Here is a 22,677-nt window from a genome sequence, read left to right on the forward strand (position 1 = left end):
GGATCTGCACCTCAAATGGTGTTGTCTTCAAGGGACAATCTGCTGGAAAGTGGGATTACAACAGGTAGATAACTCATTCAGTCGATGCAGACATGAATGACCTCTTTGAATGGCAGAACAATCCTGCAGTTGTTTGGGATCATAGAAGAATTGCGGGATGTTAACGTAAATTCCTTCATTGGGCTGAATGGCCTATTTCTCTGCTGTACATTTCCACCAGTCCGAAAGAATGGTTGGAACACTGTGGAATGTATATGCGAATTTCAGAGTCTGTGGTTGCTCCTTGAAGAAATGACTGCAGCTTTGTAATTTTTACAATGCATGAAGTCATTCTTCGTAGGAAGGAATAATTTTAACTGAGGTTACAACAGACGAATTTGTCAATTTGGTCATTAGGTTAACAATGCGTGCCTTGTTTAGTTATTGTCATTCTTCAATAAAGTGCTTGTAAGTCAATTTTGTGAACTCACGTTCTGTCCATGAACTGCTGGGTATTCGGATTATCAGCTTAAATTGAATGTATGCCTGACATGATCAGAACGTAAGAGGGAATCACGGAGTTCGGGTTTTTGTGATATTATATTTTATTATACACAGATTGGAGCAACCACACTCAGTTATTGCAAACGTGGACTGTTTGTTTGTTCTGTATTATGTACTTTATTCATAAAATATCAACAAGCACATTCGAAAACTATTTAAGTCAGACAACGCAGAAAATGCAAAAGAAAGTTCACATTTCAAGATTTGAAATTTGCATTCCTTGCTGAATCAATGGACATAAAAAGTTAGAATATTTGCTAAACATTAAAAGGAATTGTTGTCTTTCCAAAAACAAGTCATGAGGATACACTTATTTCACAGGTCCTCACTTTATCATCACAGTGAGGACTTAGATGGTATTTGGTGCCTAAAATGATGAAACAGAACGTTGTCAACTCTGTTCGCATTTTCAATTGAATAATTGCATCTTCTCAAGTGCAACAATTCATCGTTTTGGAACATAACGCCGAGAACAACCTCCTGTATACTGAGTGCAGTCGAACAAATGTTCCATAGTCGATGAATATCAACACTTTGAACCTCAATTTCCTTTTCGGAATGAACACCTCTCCTTTGTTTGCAAGGATAGCGTCTTGTGCAGCAGGAAAGCTGTGATGACGTTTTGAGTCCAGTAATTCATGTTCAGATGAAGAAGTCCAGGTTAAGAGTGATTCTGGTAACACTGTTTCTCTTTCCAGAGATGGTGCCGCACCTGTTGAGTTTCGCCAATTAATTCTATTTCTGTTTCATGTTTCCAGCAACGACAGCTCTTTGATTAATCTGATCACAATGTTTCAGTTTCCAACCTGACCCCAGCAGTAATTCTTGGAACCATAGAACCCTACCAAAAGTCCCTTCAGTATATTGAAATTGTGTTTCAAGACTGCACTAAACCAACACTTGTTCCAGACTTCAGCGCCACACTCAAAATAGTGAACGTTATGACACTTCAAGTGTTCATCATCCAGGTAAAGTCCGAAGCACTGAATTATGAGATCCTCCTCTCTCTGGTTGAAAACCTTTCCCTCCAAACCCCTCAAAATCGCTTATCTTTCACCTTAAAAATTATGCTCCCTTCTCGTCTGTCAATTGCCTCTGCCCAATTATTTAAAGTCAGTATTAAGCAGCTTTAAAATGAATCAGGCTTGGAGCTGCCATGTTTAAACGTGACATCTGAACCTTCCCTACTGACCCAGTTAGATGTTAAGATCTTCCATTACTCTCCGGGCAGACACATAGATTGTTTGATCAGTAGTTTCATATACCTTAGTATAACTGTATGTCTGTGTGTGCATTGTTAAGAAACAGGTTAAATCACTCTGATAATTTCAACAAGCAACACAGAAAATATTCTCCCAGTGCTATGATTTGGTAAAATTAGGGATGCAATAAATTATCCAAAAAGTCACTAATTAAAGTTAAAATTAACAACTTTATAAATTAAGTCTAACAGAGTAAAGAAACTGTCAACTGTTTACAACTCCTTTTTCTAAATCTATCTTTTATCTTCGCCTCTACTATGCTGGTGTGATAAAACAAATCCAGGTCACGATTAAGAAAAGAAAGTCATAGTTCGCAACCACTTTGCTCTGCCGAATGTCCTCTGTTTTCTTTTCTTATTCTGAGGGATTCTGCTTCACAGCTGGTTGCTAGATAAAGGCACCTTGAATAGAGCTGCTCTGCTGAGCAGGCTGTATGAATTGTTGGCTTCGCAGTTCTCTTTGCCTCTCTGGCTGATTGCTCTAAAAGTCTGACATTATACCCCAAAAACAGTCGATAGGTTCATTGAACATCGAACATAGAACATTATAGTACACTACAGGCCCTTCGGCCCTCGATGTTGCGCCAAACCGGGGAAACCAATCTGAAGCTCATTTAATCAACACTCTTTAATTCTCGTTCATATTCCTAACCAATGACCATTTAAATGCCCATAACTTTGTCGAGTCCACGACTGCGGCAGGCCGTGCGTTCCACGCCCCTCCTACTCTCTGAGTAACGAAGCTACCTCTGACATATGTATTATATCTATCACGATTCAATTAAAAGCTCTGTCCTCTCGTGCTAGCCATTACCATGCGAGGCAAGCAGCTCTCCGTTTCCATCCGATCTAAACCTCTGATAATCTTATATGTCAGAATTTAGTCACCTCACAATATTCTTCTCTCTGATGATTTAGCCTCAAGTCCCTCAAACTTTCCTCGTAGTACCTTCGCCTCCATACCAGGCAACATCCGAGTAAATCTCCTCTGAACTCTTCCCAAAGCTTCTGCATCCTTCCAATAATGTGGTGATCAGAGCTGCATGCAATACTCTCAGTACAGCCGCACCAAAGTTCTGTAAAGCTGCAACATGACCTCATGGTTCCGAAACTCGATCCCTCTGTTACTGAAAGCTAACCCACCATATGCCTTCTTAACAGCCCTAACACATTGGGTGGCAACATTGAGGGTTTATATACATGGACACCGACATGTCTCTGCTTATCCACACTCCCAAGAATCTTACCATTTGCCCAGGAATCTGCATTCCTGTTACTCCTCCAAAGTTAGTCACCTCACACCTTCCTGCATTAATCTCCATTTACCACCTCTCAACCCAGCTCTGCAGCCCTGTGAAACTTAGAATATCCTTTGGTACGGTCGACAACTGTACTGAACTTCGTGTCATCCACAAATATACGAACCTATCCATGCCCGCCCTCATCCAGGTTGTTTATAAAAATTTAAAAAATCAGTGGAACAAAAAAAGATCCTAGTGTGCACCACTGGTAACTGAAAATTGATAATTGACAATTAATAATTGGTTTTAATATTGTTAAAATACTAAATGCAAACTTGATTGGAGTATGACATTTTGTGGCATAATTTAAACTGATTAATCAAATTTGAATTTGTTTTTGTCTCGTAGTAACACAGGTGCTCTAGCTATTCAAACAAATGATACATTTTAAATTTTCCAGTACTATCAGTGTGGTTCTCTAAGCCTTTGCTCACTTTTCAAATCTCTTAAAGGTACAGTCCCCTTACACCGACATAAAATTGAAAAGGAAACTGCTGTTTTTCAGCACATTGGTTAACAGTGACATTACACTGCTCAAGTTTGGAACCAAGTTCCAGTCGAATTCGTTGAGTCCTAGGAATCAAAGCACCATCTTTTAAGGTTCGTAATCGAAATTCCTCGATGGCCTGCATCTTTGCATTCCAATGAGTTGACCTTCCATGCCCGATGTTATGGCCCAAGAACGTCAAATCTGCTTTTGCAAATTCAGTTTGGTATAAGTTTCTTACTACTTCTGTTTCTCGTAGTCTTTCAAAGAGCTCTGCTAACTGTACCATATGTTCTTTCCAGGACGTACAAAAGATCACAACATTGTCCAAATAGGCTGCACAGTTTGTTAACCCAGCCTCAACTCTGTATGAGTCGTTGGAATGTGACTGGTGCGTTCTTCATTATAAAGCGCGTCACTTTAAACTGATGCAGCCCATTTGGGGATAAAAATGTAGAAATTTATTTCGCTCTCTCTGATAAAGGTACCGTCCAGTTACCAAAAATAAGTCCAAAATGGCGATGTAACTGGCTTTTCCGACATTCTCGACATTGTCTTCCAAAGTCAGTATTGGATACAAGTCCGATTTTCAAGTGGCGTAGACCTGCCGATACTCCACACAGTACCATTTTACAGCACCCAGTTTGGGAACTAAGACAATTGGCGAATTCCACTCGCTTGGCTCAGTTCGATGATATCCTTGGCAAGCATGGCCTCCCCGTGTATCTGGCCCCGCGTGGCTTTGAAAGGATTAAGCCAATAGGGTGTTGCTTTACTAGAGCAGTATTCCCTACATCTACACCATGTTCAACAGCATTAGTCCTCCCATCCGATTCTTACAAATATCCTTGTACTGCTGTAACAAACCTTTCAGCTGCGTTCTATGCTCATGAGGCAGATAGTTTACGAGCCTTGCCAACTCCTCAGGGATATTTTTATTTTTTCATCTATTTTGAGACACATCCAAATCCACACCATCTGGATTTGATTCCTTGTTCTGCGGGGCAGTAAGTAACACATATTTCTTTCGTTCTTTCTCTCTAGTAAAATACGGTTTCATTATATTCACATGACACACCTGACACCTTTATTTCTATCTGATATCTTTACTAGATATTTCACCTGTGTCAACTTTTTTCTCAATTTGATAGCGACCACTACAATTGGCTTTGAAGGAATCTTCTAACATTGGATACAGTACGAAAACGTCACCCACTTGGGCAAACGCCCGATTCTTAGAGCTTATGTCTGCCACCTGCTTCATTTCATTCTGTGCGCAGTTTGGGTCCTGTTTAGTTAACTCACCAACTGGATTTAATATCTCCCTTACCTCTGATACATAATATAAGTGTAAGATCTCCCCCTTTCGTCCTGTCAATTTTTCTTTAATCAGTTTCAAAGGGTCTCTTAATTTAGGCCCGAATATTTAATCGAAGGGAACGAACTGAGTAGATTCGTTTGGGGCATCTCTAATGGTAAATAATACGAACGGGATACCATTATCCCAGTCATTCGGATATTCCTGAGTCTGCTCTCAACATGGTTTTCAGGATCTGAAGCCATCTTTCGAAAGCTCCCTGAGATTCAGGGCGATATGCACTTGATTTAAAGTGCTGTATACTTAAGCTATCCATAACCTCCTTAAACATCCAAGCAGCAAAATTTGACCTTGCTTCAACTGAATCTCTCCGGGTAGCCCATAACGAGTGAAAAAAGATCCTAACTCATCCACCACACTTTATGCCTTGATACTCCATAATTGAATTGAATCCAGACGCAATTTTAAGAGGCATTTCTCTCACTTCGAAGTCAATCAACTACAAATCCGCGAAAGTAAACATATTGCCTCATCTACTTTTTTATTTAATTTTCTTGGACCTTAACCTCCGAGCGTTTGAATCTATTGGGATTCTTCATACCCACGAATCTATTCAAATGTGTCTAAACCAGTTCATAATCTCATATGAAAGCCCCCAATCTGTTATGACGCAGCATAAATCCTCCCCTCCCCCAATAATTTAATGCAACAATACACAAAATTTCCACCACCGGCTGTAATCTGATAAAATTTGACAGGTCAAGAAGTATCCCAAAAGGTCATTATTGGAAGTATAATATAAGAATTTAATTCGTTACAGCCTAACAGAGAATAATTAACTGACAACTATTTACAACTCCTTTCCCTAAACTGTCATTTACCTGCTCTTCTACAATACTAGTTCGCTAAAATACCCGATTAACAGTGACAGAAAAAATCAAATTTCAAAACCAGCCAGCTGTCGAATCTTCTCTTTGCCTCTGTAGATTTACTCTACAAATCAGTGTCAATGTTTTTCTCTGTGCAAAAGTCTTCTCTTGTCAGGTATCTCTCAGAGAATTCTGACTAGCAGCCTACATCTATTGGTCTTTTGGCAGTTCTCCTCCAATTGTCCATTTTTATTTCAGTTTTATACAACACAGCATTGTATCGTTTCATTGGTGTTAATACTGTGAAAATACCAAATTCAGACTTGATTCAATTTTGGGATTTTGAGTCACAATTTCGACTGATTGGACAATTTTGAAATTGTTTTTGTCTCCAGGCAACGCAGTGAATGGCTTTGTTCGACTAAATGTCACATTATAATTTGTTCAGAACACTTTGTGCTATATGAGATAGTTCTGCAAGCTTTCAACTCTCTTCAAGGTACAGTACCACTTACACCTTCATCACTCCGTCATATCCCAGGTTTTGGCCACTGTTGTGTTTGCAGTCTGGAGACCGACAAGAATATATTATTGTTGAAGTTGGAAAATCTTGTAGTTTAGGAGAGGGATATTGGGTTTGCAATTCGAAACAGGAAGATGAGGGGAATTCAGAGAAAAGGGTCAAGCAGAGTAAGCAGGACATCGTGAAAAGGAAGTTATGTTTGACTACTTTATTAGAGTTTTCTGAGAACGTTTTAACCAGAGTGGATAGAGGGGAGGTGGTCTTGGTGTTGCATTTGGACTTGCAGATGACATTGCACAAAGTACCTCACAGAAGTTTGAATCATCATCTAAAATCCAATGGTATGGGTGGTACAATAATTGATGCAGATAATAAATTGATTGAGTAAACAGTAATTTCTGTTTTTTTTTTGTTTCTGATTGACAGCTTCAGAAGCAAACAGCCACCTCTCTCGCCTGTTACACCAGAGGAGGCCATTCAGCGAGTGGCGGCAGTGGCCTAGTGGAATTATAACTGGATTGTCAGTACAAAGACACTGGATTTTGAATTTTAATTCAATAGAGGTCTGGAATTAAAGATTCCTGGAAGAGATGAATAATTTCCCAGGTAATGTCTGTGGAATCTGCGACGATGGGATTCCACGGGGTATCTTTAATCTGAGACCTCATTACTTTCCTCTGCAACTGTGCAAAATGTGCACTTGGAATGTTGTGTACAGTTCTCGCCGTCCCATTGCAGGAAGAATATAGAAGCATTGGAAAAGGTGCAGATGAGATTTATCTGGTCTGGAGCAAAGATTTTATGAGTAAAGGCTGATTGACTTGGATCTGTCATCATTGGAGATAAGAAGGCTAATAAGCATTGAATAGAGACTTAGAAGTTGATCAGAGGATTAGGGAGGGAAGACTGCGAGAGTCATTTTGCCTTGAATGATGAGGCCGGCACGTACGAGGGGACATAGCTGCAAATTGAGTGGTGATAGACTTAAGACAGATGTCAGAGCCTTTTTTTAACTCAGAGAGGGTAATACTCTACATGCTCATATAGTTAACGCAGCCACATGAGGGATTTTTAAACATCCTTGGATATTCATATGGATGCTGATGGGATAGTGGAGGGGGATGGGCTTAGATTAGTTCATAGGTCGGTGCAACATCGAGGTTCGAAGTGCCTATTCTGCGATATTTTGGTATCGGTAAGGAGGAAAGACCAGGTGAATGCGCTGTCTGTGGTGTTCATGTTATACTGTCTGGCATAAAAGGTTTGATATTCAGGATTTCGGGCTGTGATAACGTTACAGATTCATGTTTTCCCTTCAGTCTCTGAGCACAGAGCAGTCCGTGTGAAACTTCTCGAAGAGCAAACATGAGCATGTGCCGTCCTGCTACATAGTGTGGACCATGGACTCGAAGATTATCTTGGAAGCATCTGAGGTTCTTCGACTCCTGGAAATTGACCACGGCATCGACACCCATCGTCTGCATCTCGGGAAGGTTCTGCATGATTCACCGGAATCTGAACAGTTCTCCCCATTTCTCTCTCACATTAAAAGTACTTTTCAGAATAAAGATCCTCTTGATGCTCCCCTTTAAAAGTTACCATCAGTTTGATGGAGACTAAGAGAGGGGCTTCCCATTTCTCCAAATTGTGGAATCGCTTTTGAGCTCCTCCACTGTTGTTGGTAATACCAGTTTCACATTCAGATTCCACGTTGCCTTGTTGACCAGCAGGAGGCAGTGGTCAGAGAAAACAGTAATGTAAGCTTGACGTTGGTGGATTTAAACAATACAAATCCTAACCTGTGTAATCTCACTTTACTGGTGAAACACTTGAGCCCTGGTGAAACTCTCTCATTCCCTTCCTCATGAATTTTTGTTTCAAGGTGACTGGCATTGACAGGTCTGCGGCATCCAGGCTCCTGAATCCGTTTGATTCCAATCACCAAGCCGGTTGCATCGTTCATTCTTCTTTGCTGATTAGACTTCATCTTTATCTTATATTCCTTGTGGAAGTCATGGTGGAGGAAGTTGTCAGCAGTGACGTCCACACCGACGAATTTGTGAACTTGGAATAAGAATCCTGATGTCGGGAGTGGCGTCGGTGTGGTAGGCCCACATATACAACCCAATATCTTGAATTTTTTTTTGAACCGGTGTAAGTGAAACAGTGGAACTGAGATGTAAAACCCGGAAGCTTGGTACGAGGAAGAAGAGAGTCAACTCTAGTTCAATGAGCTGTAATCGCGCATTTTAAGCTAACCTGTGGGCATAGACATTTCAGAACCTGAACGTTACTTGGGATATTCGAGAGAAAGACTAGTTTTTTTAATCGAGTGGAACAGTTGGAGAGACAAATAGAAGCGATGAGGAATTTGCAACAGCTACAGTATGTGATGGATGACAGTTATAGAAAGGGGGGAAAGTCTCAGATACAGTCACATAGATGGGATAACTCCAGGAAGGGTGAGAGAGGTAGGCAGCTAGAGCAGGAGTCTTTTGTGAATATACCCATTTCAAACAGGTATGCTGCTTCGGAAAATGTAGGGGGTGATGGATTCTCAGGGGAACGTAGCACAAACAGCCAATTTTCTGGTATTAAGACTGGCTGTAATGCAACGAGGGGTACGTCGGCTTCCAAGAGATCAATTATGTTAGGGAGTTCTGTAGTCCGAGGTACAGACAGACGATTCTGTGACCAGCAGAGAAAAAGCAGAATGGTGTGTTGTTTCCCTGATGCCAGGATCAAGGATGTCTCAGGGAGCGTGCAGAATGTTCTCACGGGGGAGAGGGGCCAGCAGGAGGTCATTGTCCACATTCGAAGGGGAAAGGTTGAGGCTCTGAAGGGAGATTACAGATAGTTAGGTAGAATTTTAAAAAGGAGATCCTCAAGGGTAGTAATATCTGGATTACTCCCAGTGCTACGAGCTAGTGAGGGCTAGAATAGGAGGATAGAGCAAATGAATGGATGGCTGAGAAGCTGGTGTATGGGAGAAGGATTCACATTTTTGGATCATTGAAATCTCTTTTGGGGTAGAAGTGAGCTGTACAAGAAGGATGAATTGCACCTAAATTGGAAGGGGACTAATGTACTGGCAGGGAAATTTGCGAGAACTGCTTGTGAGAATTTAAGCTAGTAAGGTGGGGCGGGGGCACCCAGGGAGATAGTGAGGATCGATCTGGGACGGATACAGCTGAGAACAGAAGTGAGTCAAACAGTTCGGGAAGGCAGGGACAATGTAGGACTTATAAATTAAACTGCATTTATTTCAATGCAAGCAGCCTAATAGGGAAGGCAGATTAACTCAGGGCATGGTTAGGAACACGGGACTGGGATATCATAGCAATTACAGAAACATGGCTCAGGGATGGGCAGGACTGGCAGCTGAATGTTCCAGGATACAAACACAACAGGAAGGATAGAAAGGGAGGCAAAACAGGAGGGGGAGTGGCATTTTCGATAAGGGATATCATTACAGCTGTGCTGAGGGAGAATATTTCTGGAAATACATCCAGGGAAGTTATTTGGGTGGAACTGAGAATTAAGAAAGGGATGATCACCTTATTGGGATTGTATTGTAGACACCCCCCCCCCCCCCCCCACCCCCAACCACCAATTGTCAGATGGAAATTGAGAGAAACACTTGTAAGGATATCTCAGCCAACTGTAAGAATAATAGGGTGGTTATGGTAGGGGATTTTAAATTTCTAAACATCAACTGGGGCTGCCATAGTGTTAAAGATTTAGATGGGGAGGAGTATCTTTCGTGTGTACAAGAAAATTTTCTGATTCAGTATGTGGATTTACCTACTAGAGAAGGTGCAAAACCTGACCTACTCTTGGGAAATAAGGCAGGGCAGGTGACTGAGGTGTCAGTGAGGGAGCACTTTGGGGACAGTGACCATAATTCTATTCGTTTTAAAATAGTGTCGGAAAAGGATAGACCAGATCTAAAAGTTGAAGTTCTAAATTGGAGAAAGACCAATTTTGACGGTATTAGGCAAGAAGTTTCAAAAACTGATTGGATGCAGATGTTCGAAGGTAAAGGGACGGCTGGAAAATTGGATGTCTTCAGAAATGAGATAACAAGAATCCAGAGAAAGTATATTCCTGTCAGGGTGAAAGGGAAGGCTGTTAACTATAGGGAATGCTGGATGACTATATAAATTGAGTCTTTGGTTAAGAAAAAGAAGGAAGCATATGTCAGGTATCGACAGGATAGATCGAGTGAATCCTTAGAAGAGTGTAAAGAAAGTAGGAGTATACTTAAGAGCGAAATCAGGAGGGCAGAACTGGGACATGAGATAGCTTTGGCAAATAGAATTAAGGAGAATCCAAAGGGTTTTTACAAATAAATTAAGGACAAAAGGGTAGCTAGGAAGAGAATAAGGACGTTCAAAGACCAGCAAGGCGGCCTTTGTGTGGAGCCACTGAAAATGGGGGCGATACTAAATGAATATTTTTCATCAGTATTTACTGCGGAAAAGGATATGGAAGATACAGACTGTGGGGAAATAGATGGTGACATCTTGCAAAATGTCCAAATTACAGAGTAGAAAGTGCTGGATGTCTTCAAACGGTTAAAGGTGGATAAACCCCGAGGACCTGATCAGGTGTACCCGAGAACTCTGTCACAGGTGAGGTACCAGAAGACTGGAGGTTGTCAAACGTGGTGCCACAGTTTAAGAAGGGTGGTAAGGACAAGCCAGGGAACTATAGACTGGTGAGCCTGACCTCGGTGGTGGGCAAGTTGTTGGAGGGAATCCTGAGGGACAGGATGTACATCTATTTGAAAAGGCAAGGGCTGATTCGGGATTGTCAACATGGCTTCGTGCATGGGAAATCATGTCTCACAAACTTGATTGAGTTTTTTGATGAAGTGACAAAGAAAATTGATGAGGGCAGAGCGGCAGATGTCATCTATATGGACTTCAGTAAGGTGTTCGACAAAGTTCCCCATGGGAGACTGATTAGCAAGGTAAGATCTCATGGAATACAGGGAGAACTAGTCATTTGGATACAGAACTGGCTCAAAGGTCGAAGACAGAGGGTGGTGGTGGAGGGTTGTTTTTCAGACTGGAAGCCTGTGACCAGAGGAGTGCCACAAGGATCGGTGCTGGGCCCTCTACGTTTTGTCATTTGCACAAATGATTTGGATGCGAACATAAGAGGTACAGTAAGTAAGTTTGCAGATGACACCAAAATTGGAGGTGTACTGGACGGCGAAGAGGTTTACCTCAGATAACAACAGGATCTTGACCAATGGGCTGAGAAGTGGCAGATGGAGTTTAATTCAGATAAATGCGAGGTGCTGCATTTTGGGAAAGCAAATCTTAGCAGGACTTATGCACTTAATGGTAAGGTCCTAGGGAGTGTTGCTGAATAAAGAGACCTTGGAGTGCAGGTTCATAGCTCCTTGAAAGTGGAGTCGCAGGTAGATAGGATAGTGAAGAAGACGTTTGGTATGCTTTCCTTTATTGGTCAGAGTATTGAGTACAGGAGTTGGGAAGTCATGTTGCGGCTGTACAGGATATTGGCTAGGCCACTGTTGGAATATTGCGTGCAATTCTGGTCTCCTTCTTATCGGAAAGATGTTTTGAAACTTGAAAGGGTTCAGAAAAGATTTACAAGGATGTTGCCAAGGTTGGTGGAACTGAGCTACAGGGAGAGGCTGAAAAGGCTGGGACTGATTTCCCGGAGCGTAGCAGGCTGAGGAGTGACCTTATAGAGGGTTACAAAATTATGAGGGGCATGGATAGGATAAATAGGCAAAGTCTTTTCCCTGGGGTCAGGGAGTCCAGAACTAGAGGGCATACGTTTAGGGTGAGAGGAGAAAGATATAAAAGAGATCTAAGGGGCAACCTTTTCACGCGAAGAGTGGTACGTATAAGGAATGAGCTGCCAGAGGATGTGGTGTCGATGATACAATTGCAACATTTAAGAGGCATTTGAATGCGTATATGAATAGGAAGTGTTTGGAGGGATATTTGCCGGGTGCTGGCAGTTGGGACTAGATTGGGTTGGGATATCTGGTCGATATGGACGGGTTGGACCGAAGTGTCTGTTTCCATGCTGTAAATCTCTATGACTCTATGACTCTATCTATTTAAAACTTATTAATATTTATAAAATTATTTAACCACGTCCCATTATTACTGTAAAACGAGGCCGACGAAGGAAGCAAATAGATCAAACCATACGAAAGCAAATCTTCCAGAGGATATTGTTAATGTCTCCAGGCAAAAGGTCAACGACCTGATTAATCTTTTGCCTCAGTGTTTTTCAGTTAAAAAGTCAACAGGTTACGTTTAATGCATGCCCGTTCGGGAAGGAAACAGCCATCCTTACCTGGTCTGGCCCATATCTGACACAAGATCCACAATGTGGTTGAGTCTTAACGGCCCTTTGGGAGGGCAACACATGCTCTCCTAACTCGTGACACACTCATCCCATATGTGGCCACAGAAGTTACACTGCAGCTATGAAAAGCCTGGTTCGATCACGCTGGGACTACTAGCAGATCTAAGTACCATGGCTTTGGAAGAATACATACAGAGCAGATTTGAAAAAATAATACCTCTACTTTGTGCACAAGGTAAGAGCGGAGAGTGTACAAATTAGGTCTGCTCTTCCTATAAATTAGAAGACAGTGTAGATTAAGATAAACTATATCCCCTGGTTGGGAATTCTCAAAGAAAGGTATATAGTCTGCAAATTAGAGTCAATGTGTTCAGGAGCGATGATAAGAAGCACTTTTACACAGAAAAGAGAGTAGTCGTTTGAAAGTTTCTTCCACAAACGGCACTGGATGTTGGACCAGTTGTTAATGTTAAATCTGAGAAAGATTTTCTTCTTTGGTTCTGCGTATTTATTAAGTGATAAGTCACAAACACGAATGAATGAAGTTAATTTGAATAACAGAACAGGCTGAGGGGTTAAAGGTCTGTAGCTATGATGCTATGACTATTAATCTTCTTCCAGAACCGATCCAGGGCATTGACATTCTTCCTAAACTGTAGTGCTCAGAAATGGGATAATCTCAGTTTTAACACATTACAAGACTAGAGTTCTAAACATGTCTTGTGGTTGATGTGTTCTCTTTGGATTTCAGAAAACCATTTGATAAGTTTCCCCACGGTTTGCAATTACAGAAAATAAGGAGACATGGGATCAGAAATTGGCTAGCTGAAAGAATACAGAGGTTAGTGGTTGATGGGAAATGTTCACCTCGAGTTCAGTTACTAGTGGTGTACTGTAAGGATCTGTTTTGGGGCCACTGCTGTTTGTCATAAATGACCGAGATGAGGGTGTAGAAGAATGGGTTGTGGAGATGTGAAAAGTGGAGAAGGATACTGAAGGTGAGAGAGAGGACACTGCAGAGCTGATCTGAGAGGCGAAAATTGGAGTTTAATGCGGAAAAGTGTGAGGTGATTCTCTTTTGGAAGGAGTAACAGGAATACAGGGTACCAAGCTAACGGTAAGATTCTTAGCATGTGGATGAGCACAGAGATCTCGGTGTTCATGTGCATAGATCCCTGAAAGTTGCCACCCAAGTTGATAGGGATATTAAGAAGGTGTAAGGTGTGTTGGTTTTTATTGCTGGAGGGATTGAGTTTCTGAGCCATGAGGTCATGTTGCAGCTGTACAAAAATCCAGTGCAGCCGCACTTAGAGCATTGTGTACATTGTGATAAAGCATTGCTTCATTTTCAATGATACAATGAGTGTGCTGTTGGCGTCGACACACCCAGAAAGACGAGACTAGGAGATCATTCAGCACCTTCTTCAGTCTGATCCAAAGGAACAGGAGGCTATTCAGCGCCAGTTTCTCTCGACAGCTGCTGCCAAACGTGCTGAGTTTTCCCAACAATTTCTGTTTGTGTTTCTGATTTACAACATTCACAGTTCTTTCAGTTTTTAGTCAGGTCCTTCTGCAGCCTGTTGCACAGGAGGAAGCAATACAGCAGGGAGACACAACGGCCAAATTGGAATTATCGCTAGACTGTTCTTGGAGAGACCCAATTAAATATCTGGGCACCCAAGTTCAAGTCCCACTACAACAAACGGTGGAATTTGAAATCAATAAAAGCCTGAAATTAAAGAGGCTAATGATGTCCACAAATACCAAGTTGATTGGCAGTTCATTTATGTTGTGTCGAGAGGGAAAGCTGCATTCTTAAATGGTCAAGACCATATGTGATTCCATATCTACGGCACTGTGGTAGTCACTTAAATGTCCTCTTCGCAATTAGAGATGAGTAATAAATACTTGTGCTAGCCAGCGAAATCCTCAGCCGATAACTGAATTAAAAAAAGTCCCTTTTGAGACCTATACGGAGGAAGTGGAAGAGACAATTTAGCTCAGTTTGAGATTGTAAAGAGGAACAGCTGAAGGCCATTCATCCTCTCCCATGTGAGTACAGAAAGAGCAGATAGGCAATACTTCAGGAGGGAATGGAAAGGTGGGCATGTGTGACGTTCAACGTCAACTAGATAGGGAATGAGGCAGTTCTCAGTGAGGTGGAGACAGGTGATTTTGGGATGCAAAGAATATCAGAGGCGACTATTTTTTGTCTTGGACGGAGGGAGATCCAAGTCTCAATATTGAGGGTCTGAAGTTTGAGGGTATGTCGCCTTTTCTTGGTAGCTCATCAGATGGCTACGCCTGCTTCCACCCTGTCAACATTAAACCTTGAAATCATCTCTGTTACCGGATATTTCATCATTTCTCTATTCCCGTATCTTTAATAATCTCTGTTGCCCTGTATGTAATACATTCTATTCCTCACCATTTACTTCTCTCCGAATTAATCCGTCTTTCACTGCCTATCTCGATGAATTTAATCGACTCCCTATTAATTTGAGGTTCCGCCACTGTATTGATCAGTCAACTCTATCAATTGCCCTGTATTTTGTGTTTTAATTTTTTTGTACTTACTCCTCCCCTATTAGCTTTACTTTACCCTCGTTGTTGTGGTTCTGTTCGCCGAGCTGGGAATTTGTGTTGCAAACGTTTCGTCCCCTGTCTAGGTGACATCCTCAGTGCTTGGAAGCCTCCTGTGAAGCGCTTCTGTGAGTTTTACACCGGCATTTATAGTGGTTTGTCTCTGCCACTTCCAGTTGTCAGTTCCAGCTGTCTGTTGCAGTGGCTACTAAGAATAGCTGGTCGTGTCGTTTCGCAGCTAGTTGGTGTTCATGGATGCGTATCGTTCGCTGTCTTCCTGTTTGTCTTATGTAGTGTTTTGTGCAGTCCTTGCAGGATTTTGCACACTACATTGGTTTTGCTCATCCTGGGTATCGGGTCCTTCGTTCTGGTGAGTTGTTGTCTGAGAGTGGCTGTTGGTTTGTGTGCTGTTATGAGTCCTACTGGTCGCAGTAGTCTGGCTGTCAGTTCGGAAATGCTCTTGACATATGGTAGTATGGCTAGCCCTTTGGGTTGTGGCATGTCCTCGTTCTGTTGTCTTTCCCTTAGGCATCTGTTGATGAAATTGCGCGGGTATCTGTTTTTGGCAAATACATTGTAGAGATGTTCTTGTTCCTCTTTTTGCAGTTCTGGTGTACTGCAGTGTGTTGTGGCTCTTTTGAACAGTGTCTTGGTGCAACTTATTTTGTGTGTGTTGGGGTGATTGCTTTCGTAGTTCAGGACTTGGTTTGTGTGTGTGGATTTCCTGTATACCTTTGTGGTGAATTCTCCATTTGGTGTTCTCTTTACCATCACGTCTAGGAATGGGAGTTGGTTGTCCTTTTCTTCCTCTCTATGAATCTGATTCCTGTGAGTGTGACGTTGATGATCCGGTGTGTGTTCTCTATTTCTGTGTTTTTAATGATTACAAAGGTGTCATCCACATATCTGACCCAGAGTTGTGTTTGAATTTGCGGTAAGACTGTTTGTTCTAATCTTTGCATTACCGCTTCTGCTATGAGTCCAGAGATGGGTGAGCCCATCGGTGTACCGTTGACTTGTTCATATATTTGGTTGTTGAATGTGAAGTGTGTTGTGAGGCACAAGTCCAGTCGTTTGAGTATGCCGTCTTTATTGATAGGATCACCGTCCTGTTGTCTGTTCTGTATTTCCAGTAGGTTGGCTATTGTTTCTCTGGCGATGGTTTTGTCGATAGAGGTGAACATTGCTGTTACATAGAATGAGACCATAGTTTCTTCCTTGTCTATGTGTATATTTCTGATGATGTCGAAAAATTCCTGTGTTGACTGTAGAGAGTGTGTGGTTCCGCTGATCAGGTGTTTCAGTTTCTGCTGTAGTTCTTTAGCCAGTTTATGTGCTGGTGTTCCTGGTCTGAGTGGGACGTCTAGTTTGTGCACTTTCGGTAGTCCATAGAATCTGGGGGTGTTGTTGTTTTCAGGTTTCATTCTTTGTAGGTCAAATATGGTTATCTGTCCGTTTTTTTGTACGTTCCTCAGTGTGTTGTTTTTCCTATTGTTGAGCTGTGGGGTGGGGTCAAACTCCCTCTTTTGTTAGGTGTTGGTATCTGCAAGTAGCTGTTGCGCCTTTTGGATGTACTCTGCTTTGTCTCGGATGACCGTCATTCTGCCTTTGTCTGCTGGTAGTATGATTATGTTCTTATCGTTTCTTAGTGATTTCAGTGCTTCACTCTCCTTGGTGTTGAGATTATGTGTTTGTCTTTTCCTTGTTATCAGGGATACGATACTTTGTCTCACTGTTTGTTGTGTCTCTTCTGTCAGTCCATTGTTCCCGAATGTGCATTCTAGTGCTGCTAGGAAGTCTGCTGTCTTGGCGTCCCTGTGTTGTAGTTGAATCCCTTGGCCAGTCTTGTTCTTTCCGTGTCTGTGAGCTGTCGGTGGGCGAGGTTTCTAAACCAGTGTGTGTTGTGGTGTCCTCTCTGTTTTGTGTTAGTTTGGCCATTTTTTTCTTTCAGTGCCTTTTTTTTGTGGTGTGTGGTCCTATTCTGTCCTATGTTGACGGCTTGTTCTCTGGTCCGGGTCCATTCCTGATTAGTGGTTTTTGAAATTAACGATGTTTGGCGTGCAATTTCTTGTCTATATTTGTGAAGTCTGTTGTGAGCGTCTGTAATCATTACCTGGATCATCCTGAATCCGTTCTGTCTGGCAGTGTCCCTGGCTTGTGGATTGTTGACTGGTGGTCTGTATCGTGCAGGATCAGGAGTTGTTCGTATGCGGCACTTGGGCAGTTGGCACAGGATTCCCATTTTCTGGCTTGTCTTAGCGCCTCTCACCCGTGGGTGTTCAAACTTTGTGAGAAGATTTGTAGCTCGGGTGCTGGTTGTTGTGGTTCTGTTCGCCGAGCTGGGAATTTGTGTTGCAGACGTTTCGTCCCCTGTCTAGGCACGAAACGACACGACCAGCTCTCCTTAGTAGCCACACACGCAGATGACAAGCAACATGAGTTCGACTGGAACAACACTACCATTATAGGACAAGCCAAACAGAGAACAGCCAGGGAATTCCTGGAGGCATGGCACTCATCCACAGATTCAATTAGTAAGCACATCGACCTGGACCCAATCTACCGACCACTGCAACAGACAGCTGGAACTGACAACTGGAAGCGGCAGAGACAAAGCACTATAAATGCCGGAGTAAACATCACAGAAGCGCTTCACAGGAGGCTCCCAAGCACTGAGGATGTCACCTAGACAGGGGACGAAACGTCTACAACACAAATTCCCAGTTCAGCGAACAGAACCACAACAACGAGCACCCGAGCTACAAATCTTCTCACAAACTTTACTTAACCCTCCCTTGGGCTCTATTTAATCTTGTATATTCTCCTGTATTTAACTATCTCTCTATTCCCTTGTGTTCAACCCTCTCCCTACTACTCTCTGTTTAACACTGCCCCATTATACTTTCCATTTAACCTTCTCTTGATTATTCTCCATTGAATCCACTCTATTTAAGCCAATATTTAAAAGACAATCTTCAACCCTGTCTCTGTATTCATCTTACTCCCGATTGCTCTCTCAGTAGCTTTCTGATTATTACGCTCCATTTAATTCACTCATCTTTGTAGTTTAAATTCTCCTTTTTCCTGCATTTAAGATTTTACCGATTATCCTGTACTCAACTTCTTCTCGTTAATATCTGCATAGTTATGTCTCTATTACACTGTATTAACTCCTCTTCCTTTCCTCTTAGTGTAATATTCATCAACACCCCTATATTGAACACTCTTCCTATTACTCTGTGTTGGATCCTCTCATCTTCCACAAAGGCTGGGAACCCGTCATCAAGTCACTGCTTTTACACTTACACAGTACACGATCCTGATCCAGATAGCACAACATTTGATTCCTTCAGTTCGTTAGAACCCATAAGACTCCTGTTTATATCTCTCTCAGTCAGGACCCTCTGATGGGACCAGATTAAGAGCCCTACTCAGGGAGCTTATTTAATAAGATTCATCTGGCTGACCTCATTACAATTCCTACAGCTTGCCCTGCATTAATTCTCTTCCTGTTTCCTTGAAATCTGCACTCTTTCTCTTACTCTCTATAGACGTCTACCACTATTACTTCCTACTAAATCTTCTCCATGTTCTGCCTTTAATATTCCTCTCGTTCCTTGTATTCGGCTCTCTCCCTATTACCCTCTCCTATTGCCTGTTTAATCCTCGCCACTATTCTCAACTGAATTCTCCCCAATTACAATCTTTGATCCTCACCCTGTCTGCATTCAATGCTCTGTATTTCACCAGTACTGTTCAATTATTGTTCCCTCTTCCAGGAGATGCGTTTACACATGACAATAACCAGAAAACAGCTTTCACTGCCATATCGTTCCCCACATCGGCTAACACGTGACTGCTGCTGGTCTCTGCTGCCACCTCTCTGGCCAGTGCTCGGTCTGCCATTCCAATGTGTTGATGGTGCCCCATATAGATCCATATTTAAGATGGGTTGGACACGATTACAACTTTGCAATTAACTAGCAGTGTTGATATGCAAATAGAAACAGCTCCAATGCACAAGAGTATTTACACATAAATACGAACAGTTCGAATGGACAACAGTATTTAGACATTAATTGGAACAACTCTAGTTCAAAACAATATTTATGTAGAAGCACAAGCACTTCCAATGCACAAGAATATTTGCCTCTAAACGCAATCTGTTCTAATACCCAATAATATTTGCACAGACACAAAGACCTCCAACATACGTCAGTACATTTTATACATAAAAATCATGTAATATGGAGAACGTGAATGACCTGGAGAAAGGAAACAGATGTACCATTGCAAGATTTGCAGATGACACAAAAATATTGGGAAAGCAAGTTGGCACATTGCATGTCTTTTCTTAGGCACACGGATGGCGCAAATTCTTGCAGGTTGGTGACAAATGTCTCTCGCTCTGAGTTCATGTGAAGATGTCGGTGTGGTTCTGTGTCTGTGTGCAGATGTGTTTCCATATCCTGCATGACTGGTTTTGTGTGAAGGTTTGTCGAGGTGCTGCTATCTTACAGTAGAACTGCAATTCTGTGTATGTGTGCATGTGCATTTGTGTGTTTGTGTGTTTTCGTGTGCGCATGTGTTTTTCTGTATGTTTGTGTGTGTGTGGATGTATTACTATGTCAGTGTGTAGGTGTCTTCTTAAAGTAGGTGGGGACGTCGGCTTGTTGGAGAGAGAGTTTGAAGATGTCAGGAAGATGCCAGTTGGATCATACATGAATTGAATGCATGGGCGGGGACTCTGTTCAATTCCGTCGCATTCCTTCTTGACTCCCAGGATCATTGATCTGATGTCTGTAGCGGTGAACGAGGAATCAATTCCACTCATACCTGTGGGGACGGTTGACACTGCGCCACTGGCATTCTGCTCAAACCAAACAGAAAAAGCATTGAGCACCTCAGGGAGGGGTGTGTCTTTGTCCGCTATCTGACTCTACTTCATTTTACATAACATAATGGTCTTTAGACAATCAGCGTGTTCCTGGGTGTGGTGAATGTCGACCCATCCTGTTCTCCCCCTCCCCACCTACCGCTGGGTGTTATACTCAGATCCATGAGGTTGTGATGATGGAACCCGTACATATGCAATTCCTGCACATTCACCACTGTGGCTGCTTCTGGAGCTCTCTCAATTGTTTTGCTGATTCATTAAGTGAAAACTTTACCGCACCAGCTTTTGCACCACATTCCTGAATTTCGATCTGAACTTTGACAGAGTCACTGCATAAAACAGTGTGTTTGTGATGCAGCTGAAATCCTTCAGCATTTCTCTGATGGATGTAATACAGATCTGTTCCTCCCTCTGCGTCTGCCCAGAGAGCAATGGAAGATCCTACTATCATATTGAGGCAGGGAAGTAATAGATGGAAAAGGGACTTTTTTATGTTGAAAGGTAAGAGTTTTGTAAGAGATTTGAGGAAAAACATTCAGTCAGAGAATGTTGTGGTTTCTGGTAATTCAGTACATGTGAGCGTAGTTGAGGCAGGAAACATCACAACCTTTCAAAACTACCTGGGACGAGTTTGGATTTCATTTCGTTATGATGGCACAGGCCTCATGGACTGACATACTTCTTCTGTCCATTTGGGTTACACAATTCTAAAAATTACTTCTGGAAAGTAGGTTGTGAAGTGAAACGTTTTCATGAATTAAATCAAAGTCTGTGAATACTGAAAATATGAAACAGAAACAGAAATAGCTAGCGAAACTCAACAGGTATGGGAGCATCTGTGGAGAGAGAAGCAGAGTTAATGCAATCATTCTTCATCAGAAAATCTTCGTCTGCATATTTGTCAACGAACTCAAAACATCAACTTGGTTTTCTCTTCGCAAAAGGCCCTATCATTGCAAACAAAGGAAGGGGAGTGATTTCCAAAAGGGAATTGGAATTCGTAGTGTTCATATTCATCTACTACGAAACATATGTTTGACGGCTCTTAGCAGGTTGGGCTTGTAAACAGACCTTTTGGTCCAAATCATTCATGACAATCAGGCTTTCTATCATAATCTACTCGCATTAGCCCCAATATTCCTCGAAACGTTTCACCTTCATTTACCCAATACAGTTGCTTTTAAAATGTTTTAATGTTCCAGGCTCTACTATTCATTTTCTCTGGCAGTTCATTTCATACATATACCAGCCTTTGTGTGAAGGACGTTATACCTTTGAAATCATTCCACTCTCATCCTAAACCTCTATCTCTGGACTCCCACACAACAGGGATAAGACCTTGTCTACATACCTAATCCACGACTCTCATGGTTTTCTTAACCACGATAAGGTCACCCCTGACCTCTAACTGCCCATTAAAAACAGAAGTTTCAGCCTTTACCGATTGCTGAAATCCTCCAGACCTGGTAATATTCTTGGAAATCCTTTCTGAGTCCTTTCATGTTTCATACTATCTTTCCTTTCGGAATGAACCAGAATTGTACACACTTCTTCCAAAACTGGCAGAACCAACGTTGTGTATAGCTACAACATAACCTCACAACTCCAATAATCAGTTATTTGACCAATAAAAAAAATATATCAAACACGTTCTTTACTGTCCAATCGACCAAAGACTCCACTTCCAGAAATCTATGAATCTGCATTCCAAGGCCTGTTTATTCAGTAATACTCCACAGAATTTTACTATTCATCTAATATAAATTCCGTCTGCTACTCTTTGGCCCATTGGTCCATCTGATCAAGATCCGTTGTACTCTGTGGTTACCTTCTTCACTGTATCCTACACTTCCATTGACATTTGCAATTTTGATATGCACACTGAACAACTACCTCTCCATGCCAACCTTAACACTGTGGTAGTCCCAGTCTATGTTTGGAAATTTGAAATCCTCTACAGTTATCACACTATTATACGGTCAAATAACAGAGATTCCGTTTCAAATTTGTTTCTCAATTTCCTACTGACGAGTGGAGAGTGTCTTGTACAATCACAATAAGGGAATCAATCCTTTCTTAATTCTCAGTTCCACGCAAACAACATCTCTGAATGTATTCCCAGGAATATCCTCCCTAAGTCCAGCTCTAATGTTATCTATTACCAACAAGCAAATCCCCTTCTTCTCTTGTGCCTCTTTCTATCCATCCTACAGCATTTCAAACCTGGAACTTTTAGCTGCTAGTCCTGTCCATCCCTGAACGCATCTGTGTAATTGCCATGTTTTACCAGTCCCATATTCATTGCCACATTCTCAGTTCTTCTGCCTCAACTGTTCGGCATCTTATATATGAATAATTGCTATTTAATTTGTCAGTCCGCCCTCGTTCACTGCTTTGTTCTTGCTTGCCCTGGCTATTGAATTGGCTAACTTTCCCAAATGTACCAATCGCAGACGGATCTCTTCCCTCACTATGTCCCTGGCCACACCCTTCCCCCATAGCCTCGCACCCTGCCTGCCATGACTATTGGAATTTTCC

Source organism: Chiloscyllium plagiosum, unplaced genomic scaffold (assembly GCF_037043375.1).
Source record: "Chiloscyllium plagiosum isolate Xiang-an unplaced genomic scaffold, Cpla_swu_hap1 HiC_scaffold_40, whole genome shotgun sequence".
NCBI lineage: Eukaryota > Metazoa > Chordata > Chondrichthyes > Orectolobiformes > Hemiscylliidae > Chiloscyllium > Chiloscyllium plagiosum.